The 13,533-nt window shown below is 40.1% G+C and overlaps 1 protein-coding gene and 1 long non-coding RNA gene across 3 annotated transcripts in view; one reads left to right on the top strand and one right to left on the bottom strand.

The window, feature by feature from the left end:
* Positions 1-13,533, bottom strand: part of LOC146979211 (NLR family CARD domain-containing protein 3-like) — a 98,591-nt gene that overhangs the window by 63,851 nt on the left and 21,207 nt on the right. The gene's annotated exons all lie outside the window — the stretch shown is intronic.
* Positions 6,821-8,031, top strand: LOC146979212 (uncharacterized). Of its 2 annotated transcripts, none has more exons than XR_015036996.1 (4): positions 6,821-6,996; positions 7,090-7,244; positions 7,361-7,458; positions 7,548-8,031. It is a non-coding gene; the product is annotated as an uncharacterized LOC146979212 (long non-coding RNA). The 2 variants fall into 2 exon arrangements; XR_015036995.1 differs by having other exon boundaries at positions 7,358-7,458.

Here is a 13,533-nt window from a genome sequence, read left to right as displayed (position 1 = left end):
AACTCAATAAAAACCAAAGGAGAAAATTCATGAGGAAACTAATGCTCTCAGCAAAAGACACAAACAAAAAAGACAAAAAAACAAAACAAAGAGAGAAGTATGCTTCACATGAAACATACAGAGAAAAGAAGAAATTTTACGAAAAGAACAAAAACTGTAATGACTTAAACCGAGAAAAAAAACAGCAATATTTTGCCAAACGCTATCGAGACAACGCTGAATTTAAACAAAAGAACAAAGAAAAAATGAAGAACCGATACATGACCGATCCTGAATTTAAACAACAGAAACAGGAGTATATCACGAAACAATACAGACAAAATGTGACTTTTAGAGAGAACCAAAAGCTCTATCAGACCAAAAGATATCAAGAGGATTTAACCTTTAAAAAAAAACAGAAACTGTACCTGACCAGAAATTACAAAGAAAACTCCCAGTTCAGAGAACGGCAGCGGTCTTACATGACCAGAAATTACAAAGAAAACTCCCAGTTCAGAGAACGGCAGCGGTCTTACATGACCAGAAATTACAAAGAAAACTCCCAGTTCAGAGAACGGCAGCGATCTTACATGACCAGAAATTACAAAGAAAACTCCCAGTTCAGAGAACGGCAGCGGTCTTACATGACCAGAAATTACAAAGAAAACTCCCAGTTCAGAGAACGGCAGCGGTCTTACATCACCAAAAATTACAAAGAAAACTCCCAATTCAGAGAACGGCAGCGGTCTTACATTACAAGGCGTTACAGTAATAACCAGACACACAGAGCACGACACAGAGAGCTGATGAAGCAAAGGATGCGAGAAAAATATCACAACAATCTTGCTTATAAAACTATGCACAACATGAGATGTGCTACGAAAATAAAAAGGAAATACAGACGTCTCGATAGACAAGCACAGGAGAGTGACAACAGTGTGATCGCAGAGGCCATATCTATATTCAGATCCCATATAAAGTCTGGTCCAACGTACCCTTGCACCGTGTGTCATAAGGCATCATTCCCAAACCAAGTGAAACAGTGCAAGAGGTCAACCTATGTGAAAAACCCACGTCTAGTTGCATCCTGCCTAACAGGTAAATATGTTCATGTTTGTGATGAAGTCTGCAGAAATGAACAACAGTGCACAATGCCAGATGAGAGGAGAAAAGAATGGATCTGTCACACCTGTCATGATCACCTTAAACGTGGAGCTATGCCATCTCTTGCTGTAGCCAACAACATGGAGCTTGTTGACATTCCACCTGAACTGTGTGACCTCAACATTTTGGAGAGACATCTCATCGCCAAATGCATCCCATTTGCCAAGATTATTCCTCTTCCCAAAGGCAGACAAAATTCAATACGAGGTAATGTAGTGTGTGTCCCCTCTGAAGTTCAAGAAACTGTACAAGCATTGCCCAGAGTGAGGAGTGAGTCTCAGGTTCTGAGAGTGAAACTGAAGAGAAGACTGTGTTACAGAGGTCATCAGCTGTTTCAGACTGTCACCTGGTCTAAACTGGTTCACGCGCTGCATAAACTGAAAGAGATTCACCCAGAGTACAAGGATGTAAGTATCAGAGATGATGCTGAACTGTGTGATCCCACACTTCCTGATGAGGAGGAGGAGGAGGAAGGTGAAACAATGAATGATGATGATTATGATGAAGGTGATCTGTTGGAAATTGATGTGTTTGAGAATGAAGCATTTCAGGAGACAGAGAATGAACCTGATGACAAGCCTGATGACGGGCAGAATGTTGACAATGCTGAGCAGCAGCCAACTGAGCAGACACGTGACAATGAGGAACAGGAAGAAAACATGCCCAATGGAGGGTTTGCGCTTGACTCGTGCCTTCAGCCAACTGATGTGTCAGAGGAGATATTAAGTTTTAGTGAGGGTATCTACTCTGTGGCGCCTGCTGAAAGAAACAGTCCAGTTGGTTTCTTCAAAACACCCAGACTGGAGGCCATATCCTTTCCTATGCAATTCCCTACAGGTCAGAACACACTGGATGAAGCTAGACTTGTTAAGCTGTCGCCCAGCGGTTATTTCAAAGCTCGGCTTTTCTGTGTTGATAATCGTTTTGCCAGAGACACAAACTACTTGTTCTTTGCCCAGTTTGTGACAGAAATTCACTTGGCCACAAACAGCATGAGCATTCAGTTAAGGAAAGCAAAGCCTATGACCAGAGACGGACGCAGAATAACATCTGATATGTTACTGAATAAACGTGAGGTGGAAAGACTTGTGAGGAATAAAGATGCAGTAAGATTCATGCAGCCACTCAGAGGAACTCCAGCCTACTGGCAAAAAACAACCAGAGATCTCTTTGCCATGATTAGACAGTTGGGAGTTCCGACATTCTTCTGTACATTCTCAGCGGCTGAAATGCGTTGGCCTGAGGTCATCGAGGCAATAAAAAGACAACAAGGTGAGGATGTTAATTTTGACGAGCTTGACTGGTCCGCAAAGTGTGACATACTGAGGAGCAATCCTGTGACAGCCATGCGAATGTTTGATAAACGAGTAGAGGCTTTATTCAGAGACCTGATTTTCTCGCAAGCAGAGCCCCTTGGGAAAGTGCTTGATTTTTTCTACAGAGTAGAGTTTCAGCACAGAGGAAGTCCGCACATCCATTGCCTGTTATGGATAGAAGGTGCACCGGTATTCGAGACCGATAGTGACAAAACGGTGTGTGACTTTGTTTCAAAGTACATCACAGCTCAGCTCCCTGACCCACGCAAACAACCTGAACTGCACAGAAAAGTGAAAGAGTTACAGATGCACAGCAGAAACCACTCTCGCACATGTTTCAGAAGCTTTGGCTCTGCCTGCAGATTTGGATTTCCTAAACAACCCTGCAAAGAGACAATGATCACCAGACCATTTGAAAGTGACAGTGACATTTCCGAAACAGTGGAAAAGGCCAAAGACAAACTCAAACCACTGAACGCGCTCCTGAACGAACCTGAGATTGCCGAACACCTGAGTTTGGAGCAGCTCCTGGCTCGCTATAAACTGACAGTCAGTGAATATGAGAAATGCATGAGCTTAATTGCCACATCCTGCTCAGTGACCTTGAAACGTGACCCCAAAGACTGCTGGGTAAATGGGTATAATTCGTACCTTCTCAAAGCGTGGAATGCAAATATTGACGTGTCTTTTATCCTAAATGCTTATTCTTGCATCATGTATCTGACCAGCTACATAACAAAGCAAGAATCCAAAATGTCAGAGTATCTGAAAACAGTCATTGAGAACTCCAACAAGGAACATGTCAACGAATGTGACGAAATGAGAGAAGTCATGCAGGCTTATTCCAAAAAGAGAGAGATATCAGCCCAAGAAGCGGTCGCAAGAGCATGTGGAATCAAACTGAAAAAATGTTCACGAGGTGTTGTATTCCTACCAACTGATGACAACCCAGTTAAAATGAGTCGCCCGATGTCAGCCCTGGAAGACGCAACACCAGGAAGTGCAAGTATATGGATGACATCACTGACGGACAAGTACAAAAACAGACCTGAGACACCAGATTTTGAGGAGATGTGTCTGGCTGATTTTGCAGCAACATGCAGACTTGTCTATGGCAATCAGGCAAAAGGCAAAGATGTTCTCCGCTTGCTGAATGACTCGGGATTTGTTCAAAGGCGAAAAAACGACAAGCCTGCTGTGATCAGATTTTACCGCCCCTCGAAGGAAAAAAGTCCTGAACAGCACTATGGATCACTGCTGAAGCTGTACCTTCCCTACAGATCAGATGCAGAACTGAAAAGGCCATTCTTACCAACGTACCAGTCCTTTTACGAAAGTGGCATTGCACGTCTGCCTGGCCGTGAGCACGGTGAGCTAGTTAAATACATTGTGAAAAGAAACAAAGACAAATACGAGAAAAACAGTAAAGAGATTGAGCAAGCTGTGGAAGAGTACGAGCAGAACAGAGGATTGATTGATGAATGGAACAACCTGGCACCTGAATCTGAACTTGTGAGGATGGAGTGCATTGATGAACTGCAAGCAGCAGAGCCAGATCACGACAATGTACAAGAAAATGTCCCAGACTACAGTCGTCAGGTTAACGCTGTAACAGAAGCCAGAGCCATCAGAGAGCCCCCTGCAATGGATCCTGCTGTGTTACGTCAAATGTACCAGAACCTGAACCAGAAACAAGCCTGTGTCTTCTCTTTAATCAGAGACTGGTGCATCAAGCGTGTTCGTCGCCTAAATCCAGAGCCGCTGTTCATCTATATCAATGGTGGAGCTGGAGCAGGAAAGTCACATCTGATCAAATGCATCTACGCAGAGGCGTCAAAGATACTGTGCAAAGTACCCAGACATGCAGACGACACTGACATATCAAGCCCCACTGTGCTGTTGACTGCTTTCACTGGAACCGCAGCATTTAACATCTGTGGAACAACTCTGCACTCTCTGCTGAAGCTCCCCAGAAGTCTGAAACCTCCTTTTGTGGGACTGGGTAACAAATTGGACGAAGTCAGAGCAGAACTGATCAATGCTGAAATCCTCATCATTGATGAAGTGTCCATGGTGTCAAGGGCCCTCTTTGCATATGTTGATGTCAGACTGAAACAGATCAAAGGCAGCCAGAAACCTTTTGGAGGAATGTCAGTCATCGCTGTTGGAGACTTCTATCAGCTACCACCAGTACGACAGTCTAAACCTCTGTGTGTACACAACCCAGAAGACATTGACCTGTGGCAGGAAAACTTTCAGATGATCACACTCACTGAGATCATGCGTCAGAAGGATGATGTTGCCTTTGCAGAGATGCTGAACAGGATCCGTGTGAAAGACAAGTCAGAAGAGTTGTCTGAATCAGACAGAGCTTTGTTGTCACAAGCCATCACTGAACCAGCTCAACGCCCTGCTGATGCCCTGCACATTTTTGCCACCAACAAACAGGTAGGTGCTCACAATACTGAAATACTGACGAAGAATTACTCCAACGTCACCAAAATTGATGCAGACGACTACAAAAAGGATCCGAGGAATGGGAAAATGACACGACAAGAACAACCATTCAAAGGAGGTACAAATGAGCTACCAGACACACTCCAAGTTGCAGAAGGCGTACGTGTCATGCTGACTAGAAACCTGGATGTTTCCAAAGGACTGGTGAACGGTTCGTTTGGTACTCTTATCAAAGTGGTAACCTCTGAACCACCTGGATCTGCACATGTCAACATGCTTGGACTCCAAATGGATAATGAAACAGCATCAGGATCAGCTGACAACCTTGTTTATATCGAGAGATCAGAGGACAACCTGAAACAGAAAGGAGCTGTGCGCAGACAGTTTCCCATCAAGCTGGCTTTTGCATGCACCATTCACAAGGTTCAAGGCATGACAAGACATTCAGCTGTTGTCTCCCTGAAACACATCTTTGAGCCTGGCATGGCTTATGTGGCATTGAGCAGAGTCACCTCTCTCAGTGGACTGCACCTGCTGGACATGGATGAGAGTAAAATCTACGCCAACACTGAAATCACTGAAGCGCTTGAGGCCATGAGACAAATGAACCTGGACGACATGATGCCACTTCTTCATCTTAGAGACACACTGAGCCGACCTGACACTCTGACCATTGTTCACCACAACACAGAGGGACTGCCAGCTCACATCAATGACATCAAGAGCCATCACGAACTGTGTCTTGCGGATGTTTTGTGTCTCACAGAAACCCACCTACAGGGCTCCTTTGTGGCAGACAGTCTTCAACTTCAGGGCTACACCATGTTCAGACGAAACAGACACCTGTCCTACACCAATGATCCCCAGATGGCAAAGAAAGGTGGTGGTGGAGTTGCCATGTATGTCAGAAATCATATCCAAGTGCACGAGAAGCAGTACATACATAATGTAACTGACCTAGAGTTTGTGGCTCTGAAGATTGAAGCCCCAGTGAGAGCACTAATTGCAGCTGTGTACAGACCACCAGACTACTGTGTCAAGTCATTCCTGAAGAACCTGAGCAGCCTTGTGGACTCACTGGAGATCATGGATATTCAACCCATCATTGTCTGTGGTGATTTCAACGAGAATCTGAAGTCTGAAGAAAAAAAGCCAATACTGGAGATGTTTCAGTCCAAAGGGTTTCAACAACTCATCACTGATCCAACCACAGAGAAGAACACACTGTTGGACGTGGTTTTCATCTCTCAACCTCAGCAGTGTCTCCATTCTGGTGTGCTGAAGACCTACCACAGCTATCACAACCCCATTTACTGTGTATTGTCTTTTAACAGTTCATGAAACAGTGCGGTAAGCCATACAGGTTTAGTAAAATACAAGTGACTCATTTGATAAAATTGTGTTTTCATCATGTTGTTATCACCATGTACATTCTTCAGTTTGCAATCAATAGGACAATTCTTTAAGCATCATCTTGTGTAAAAAAAAAAAAGTGTGTTTTGGCTTGTGCATTTACCAGGGAGGGTTTTGGGTTTTGGGTTGGTAAATGCACAAGCCAAAAGAGTTTCAGGAACCAAGGACAGCCAGTGTTTACAATACCTGTGCTACATGTGTAACAGACACTGAAAAATGAACAATAAAATAAATGAATTTCAATAAATAATATTTATCAATTAATATAATATATCCTATTAACTGTTAAATTAATAAAAAACATCAATACACATTTATATGCAACTGCTGAAAGTACATGTTCTCTGTGTTGTGTGAGCTGGGATGGTCACCTCCCCTGCCTCGGGGCAGGTGGCCTGACCAGAGACCATTCACTCTGTGTGCTTTCTGACCCCTACTCAACGTTCCCCTCTCCAACCTTTACCACATTACTTTCAAAACTGTGAAGATCAGCTGGGAACGGCCAGGACATGGTGGCTGTCAGTCTGCCATTGCCCAGGTACTGCAGCATCATCCTGTCAACAGTGGATCCACCACAACTGGGTTCCACAGAGTTCTTCTTCCTGCCTGCCCTGGTTGTTCTTCGCTGAAGAGAATGAGACTGTCGTGGTGCTGCTGGTTGCTGAAGGTATGACAGACAGTATGTGATTTATAGGCTACAAGTTCTGCACATGTTTTATGCCACAAAAACGTACAACATCTTTCTCTTCTCTTTTATCAGGAGCACCTACTTCCACCTCATCATCATCCGGCCACGTCTGACCAGAAACAACAGCATCATCAAAACCGTCAGTCTGCAGAGCCCTCACTGCTGGACCGCACATACACAAGTCATCCTGCTGCCAGCTTCTATGCCTGCTCACAACAGAGCCAAAGGTACCGCTTTGTTGTTTTGTCATTAAAAAATGTGGATGACACTGTTGACAATGTAGGTTTACAACAATATCATGTCCACTGCCTTCTCCTTTCAGGTCTCCCCCACTTGACAGTAGAGACCGACAGGGCTGGACAGCTTTCTGGACCTTGTGATCTGTGTGACGGAGCACTGAGGGTGACAGGCTGATGATTCTCTGGCAGGTGATTACTTAAGGTAAATGATAATCAGTTAGTAAGTGTTGAACATGTGATTTATGTCTTGGTCTTCACTTTCCAAAACATTTTTCTATTTTGTCTTGTCAGGTTCACCTCCCTCATTCTTCTGTTGATCATCTGGCAAGTGATGAGGTGCACTGCTGCACGGACACACAGCTCAGAACCACCAAGCCATCGTGCTGTCACTGACCACACATGACAACACCATCCAATCTGTGCAGCAAGCAGCAAATGGCCAAGTCAAATTTGAACATGGGCCACTGCAGTCAGGACTGTGCCCATGTGATATATACTGTTGAGCCCATAAGGTTTTATTCTTGGCCGTCACAACATCTATCACACGTCTGCCCGTCCTGGGTGAGGGATCCCTCCTCTGTTGCTCACCCTGAGGTTCCTCCCGTTTTTTTCCCCCTGTTAAGGGTTTTCTTGGGAGTTTTTCCTCAGTCGATGTGAGGGTCTAAGGGCAGAGTGTTGTAATGCTGCTGTGTCAAGCACTTGGAGACAACGTTTTTTTAGAAATGCAATACACAAATGAACCTCCTTTCCTGCAAGTGCTGTAATAAAGACAGATTCTAACTATCCCAAGGACAGTCATTCTTATATTATGTTTACCTAGTATTTTTTGTTGATACATTCCACATTACTGAAGAAAGGTGTTGTGTCTGAACAATTACATCAGTGAAATCTATTTCTACTGGTTTTAGACCTTTAAACACATCTTTTACACTTTTGTTAAACAATTCAGGTGTTTTTCCACCAAGTCATATAATTCAACCTCCTGCTCACATGTTCTGCTTTTACCTCTCACATATTGCTCCATCTATATTACCTCTCACATATTGCTTCATCTATATTAATAATGGTTCAACTATGTTTTTACAGCTGTCAGTTTTGAAAAATATTTGAGAAGACTTCAGTTTTTCAATTTCTTCATACACATCACACACACACACAAACACACACAGTGGTGAGTTTGCAAAACCTCATGCAGTAGCAACAAAATGCAAGCAGTAGCAGCGGCAAGGGAATCGAGCAGTGGCGATAGCAGCAGAACGTGGCAGCAGTAGCAGTAACATAGCCAGGGATGAGCAGGTAAGATGGGGGTTGAAATAGCCTATTTGGATGAGGACAGCATGTGAATGATCAGCTAATCGTGATTTTAAGCTGTCAGGTTCCAGTGCTTTTTGCAGCTGACTTCAACTCTTCAACAGACTCTTAAACTGTTACATTTAATAACGCAGGATTTTCCAACATGTTTGTCTTTCATTTCAACATTTTTACTGGTTGTAGACCTTTGACACATTTTTTTTTAACTATTATCTAAAACAGTTCAGGTATTTTCCCACCATGTCATGTCATTCAGCCTCCTGCTTTCATGTTATACGTTTCTTCTTGAGATATTGTTTAGCTTTCAGTTAAACTAATTTGAGTAGACTCAAGCTTTTCAATACATTCATACTATTCTTCAACAATTCAAGTAATTTCCACCCATTTCATACATCCTCCATCTTCAATCTTATACTTTTATTCTTAAGATATTGTTTCATCTATATTAGTAATGGTTCAACAATGTTTTCAAGCTGTCAGTTTTATATACAAGTAGACTTAAGCCTTTCAATTTATTCATACTAATCTTCAACAATTCAAGTTGAAATCACCTATTACCTATTACAAAGCCAGGATTTTTACATTTTCCCTTAAATGACTTAAATGTTAATTTTTACTGTAAATGTTAATTTTTTCATACTAATCTTCAAAATCCTTTTTATAAGTTTGACTTGTTAATATTTTCTCACCTATTTCAGATTTCAACCATTCAACTGTTAAACTATAAATATGCAGGATTTCTACATTTTCCTCAAACTTTTTATTAACATGTTTTACTTTTACCCTTCAGATGTTGTAGTTATTTTTTAGTTATTCTGCCCTACTTCTATATTATTCTACTTTTACACTTCAGATATTGTTTCATCTACATTAGTAATGGTTCAAAAAATGTTTTCAAACTGTTTTAAATAAATCTGAGTGCACTTTAACCTTTCAATTCATTCATACTATTCTTCACTAATTCAAGTAATTACCACCCAGTTCATACATCCTCCATCTTTCATCTTCTACTTTTACTCTTCAGATATTGTTTAACCTACATTAGTAATGGTTCAAAAATGTTTTCAAACTGTCAGTTTTAAGTAAATCTGAGTAGACTTCAGACTTTCAATTTCTTCATACTGATCTTCAACAATTCAAGTAATTTCAAACCATTTCGTATTCTTCATATATTATTTCATCTCTTCAAGATTTCTTCAGCAGTTTCTTAACTTAATTCAGCATAGTTTCAACAATTTATTCAGCTCATTCAGCTTCCAGCTTTCAGCATTCACCCGTATTTCCTTTAGGAAATGCATTCTCTAGTTATTATTCTATCTTCCCTTTTTTGGCCCTTAACTACTTCTTCATACTTCATAATATTCAAACAATTCATATATCAAAACGTGCGGCTTCTTCAGGAGATCATTGGATGTATTCAACTTTTTCATATCATTCATACTTTTCAAAATATTCAAACTTTATTGAAAAATTTTTCCCCATAGGAATACATTGAAACGGTCTTCAAACTCATCAAATTTTCTCCTTCTTTGAACTTCAACTGCTTCAACATACTTTCACCTACAGACTTCATTCAACTTTTAAAACGTTCACAAAACTTTCAAGTATTCACGGTATATTCAACTTTTTCATATCTTCTACCGTTATTGATCAGTACACTTCAACTGTTCATGATAATTTTTTGACAAAATTCAAATTTAACATGCAAGTCAATGGCACGGAATTTTCAGAGCTAGAGTGATGATGACATCAGCTAGAGTGACAGAGGTTCAAAAAATCCTCTGACACTTTGCTCTCTATCCTGTCGGCACGGCCACAAATTTCACTCTAGACACATAATTTTCCCCCACTTTGGTAGACAAACTTGTCCTGTGTCTGACAGTGTGCTCGAAAACGCAGAGAGGCTAACAGAATTTAAACTGGGAGCCTCTAAGTGCAGCCAGTTCCCTCTCTTCCTCTCATTGACTCCCATTGTAAAGTAGGAGCAGATTTTCTGAGAAAAGCAGAAATGACCTCCTTATATTTCTTGCGACGGTGAGAAAAGTTTTTGCCCTACAAACATTTAATGCACATTGGCTCGCTCAGGAAGGTCTTATTGCCCCGATAGTCATGACCACATTCTGGTAAGAGGTACGGTTCTCTTTTCAGAGGCTGTTGTTCGGAGCTGAACAGAGCTCAAATCTCACTGCTCTGCTCTGTGTGGTGCAGACACAGAGAGAGAGACACACACACAGACAGAGAGACACACAGACACAGAGACACACTGGCTTACAGCTCATAATCAGCCTCTAAATGAGTTTATATCTTTGAGGGGAATTTTTAAACATCTCTAATAATGTATTTCTCTTACATTTCAGTTTATTCTTGTAATGGAGATTTCAGGATTTGGAGCTTTTTCATGTCCTGACTTTCCTCTTTAACCCTTTACTTTGAAGGACTTGAACTTTTTGCATCCATTCCATATCATTCAGCCTCCTGTTTACAAGTTATATTCTCTAAAATTTATAAATGAAAAATATGAAACTCCTTACATGGTTGAGAAATGGCCTGAATTGTTGGAATTAATGAGGAAAAAGTCCAAGTCCTTCAAAGTAAAATGTAAGGATTGAAGGTGGAAAAGTCTAAAGTCAGGACATGAAGAAGCTCCAAATCCTGAAATATCCATTATGAGAACTGGGGTATATATAGAAATGGGGTAGAAACAAGGAAACAAGGAATGAAGTAAAAAGAAAGAGAATGGGAGTAGAAAGAAAGAAAGAAAGAAAGAGACTGAATGATGTGGAATGGATGCAAATGCCAGAATTGTTTAAGACACGTGTAAAAAAAGAGTGTGAAGATATACATTCATAAATGAAAAATGTGAAAGTCCTTAAATGGTTGAGAAATGGTCTGAATTGTTGGAATTAATGAGAAAAAGTTCAAGTAAAGGGTTAAAGAGGAAAGTCAGGACATGAAGAAGCTCCAAATCCTGAAATCTCCATTACAAGAATAAACTGAAATGTATGTAAGAGAAATACATTATTAGAGATGTTTAAAAATTCCCCTCAAAGATATAAACTCATTTAGAGGCTGATTATGAGCTGTAAGCCAGTGTGTCTCTGTGTCTGTGTGTCTCTCTGTCTGTGTGTGTGTGTGTCTCTCTCTCTCTGTGTCTGCACCACACAGAGCAGAGCAGTGAGATTTGAGCTCTGTTCAGCTCCGAACAACAGCCTCTGAAAAGAGAACCGTACCTCTTACCAGAATGTGGTCATGACTATCGGGGCAATAAGACCTTCCTGAGCGAGCCAATGTGCATTAAATGTTTGTAGGGCAAAAACTTTTCTCACCGTCGCAAGAAATATAAGGAGGTCATTTCTGCTTTTCTCAGAAAATCTGCTCCTACTTTACAATGGGAGTCAATGAGAGGAAGAGAGGGAACTGGCTGCACTTAGAGGCTCCCAGTTTAAATTCTGTTAGCCTCTCTGCGTTTTCGAGCACACTGTCAGACACAGGACAAGTTTGTCTACCAAAGTGGTAAAATTTATATTTTCACACTATTTTTTACACTTAAACAATTCTGGGATTTGCATCCATTCCCTATCATTCAGTCTCTTGCTTACAAGTTATACAGGTATTGCTTCATTTTTATACATATTTGTTCAGCAAATACTTTCAAGCTGTTAATATATTTATTCATTTGAGTAGACCTATTTTTTCCACACCAATCTTCAAAAATTCAAGCAATTTTCCAACATCCTTCTTAGTTCTTCTTTTTAATTTTTTTCTCACCTATTTCAGATTTCAACCATTCAACTGTTAAACTATAAAGATGCAGGATTTCTACATTTTCCTCAAACTTTTTATTAACATGTTTAACTTTTACCCTTCAGATATGTTGTAGTTATTTTTAGTTATTCTGCCCTTTAACGGATTGTAACTACTTCTATATTATTCTACTTTTACACTTCAGATATTGTTTCATCTATATTAGTAATGGTTCAAAAAAAAATTTCTAACTGTTTTAAATAACAACAAATGCATCCATTCCATATCATTCAGCCTCCTGTTTACAAGTTATATTCTTCAGGTATTGCTTCATCTTTATTTATATTTGTTCAACAAATGCTTTCAAGCTGTTAATATATTTATTCATTTGAGTAGACTGAAATGTAATTTTTTTCACACCAATCTTCAAAAGTTCAAGCAATTTTCCAAACATTTCTTACAAATTCAACGTCCTTCTTATAAGTTTTACTTTTTAATCTTTTCTCACGTATTTCAGATTTCAACCCTTCTACTCTTACATGCTCGACTTTTAGCCTTCAGATATGATGTAGTTATTCTAACTTATCCTTCCCTTTAAAGGATTGTAACAACTTCTATGTTATTTTACTTTTATTCCTCAGATATTCTTTCATATATTAGTAATGGTTCAACAATGTTTTCAAGCCACCAGTTTTAAACTTCTTTGAGTAGACTCAAGCTTTTCAATTCATTCATACTATTCTTCATTAATTCAAGTAATTACCACCCATTTCATAAATCCTCCATCTTTCATCTTCTACTTTTACTATTCAGATATTGTTTAATCTACATTAGTAATGGTTCAAAAATGTTTTCAAACTGTCAGTTTTAAGTAAATCCGAGTAGACTTCAGACTTTCAATTTCTTCATACTGATCTTCAACAATTCAAGTAATTTCAAACCATTTCATACTCTTCATATATTGTTTCATCTCTTCAAGATTTCTTCAGCAGTTTCTTAACTTAATTCAGCATAGTTTCAACAATTTATTCAGCTCATTCAGCTTCCAGCTTCCAGCATTCACCCGTATTTCCTTCAGGAAATGCATTTTCTAGTTAGTGTGACTGCTGAAGCAGTCACACTATTGTTCTTCTGTTTGGCCATTTTCTTCCGCCTTTTTACGGTCTTCTTCTAGTCCTTCATACTTTGTGCTATTTCAACAATTCATATATCAAAACGTGCA

This window comes from Trachurus japonicus, chromosome 11 (genome assembly GCF_045865225.1).
Source record: "Trachurus japonicus isolate A0001 chromosome 11, Traja_1.0".
Classification (NCBI taxonomy): domain Eukaryota; kingdom Metazoa; phylum Chordata; class Actinopteri; order Carangiformes; family Carangidae; genus Trachurus; species Trachurus japonicus.
Note: the sequence above shows the minus strand (reverse complement) of the source record. Positions and strands in the feature narration are given on the sequence as shown.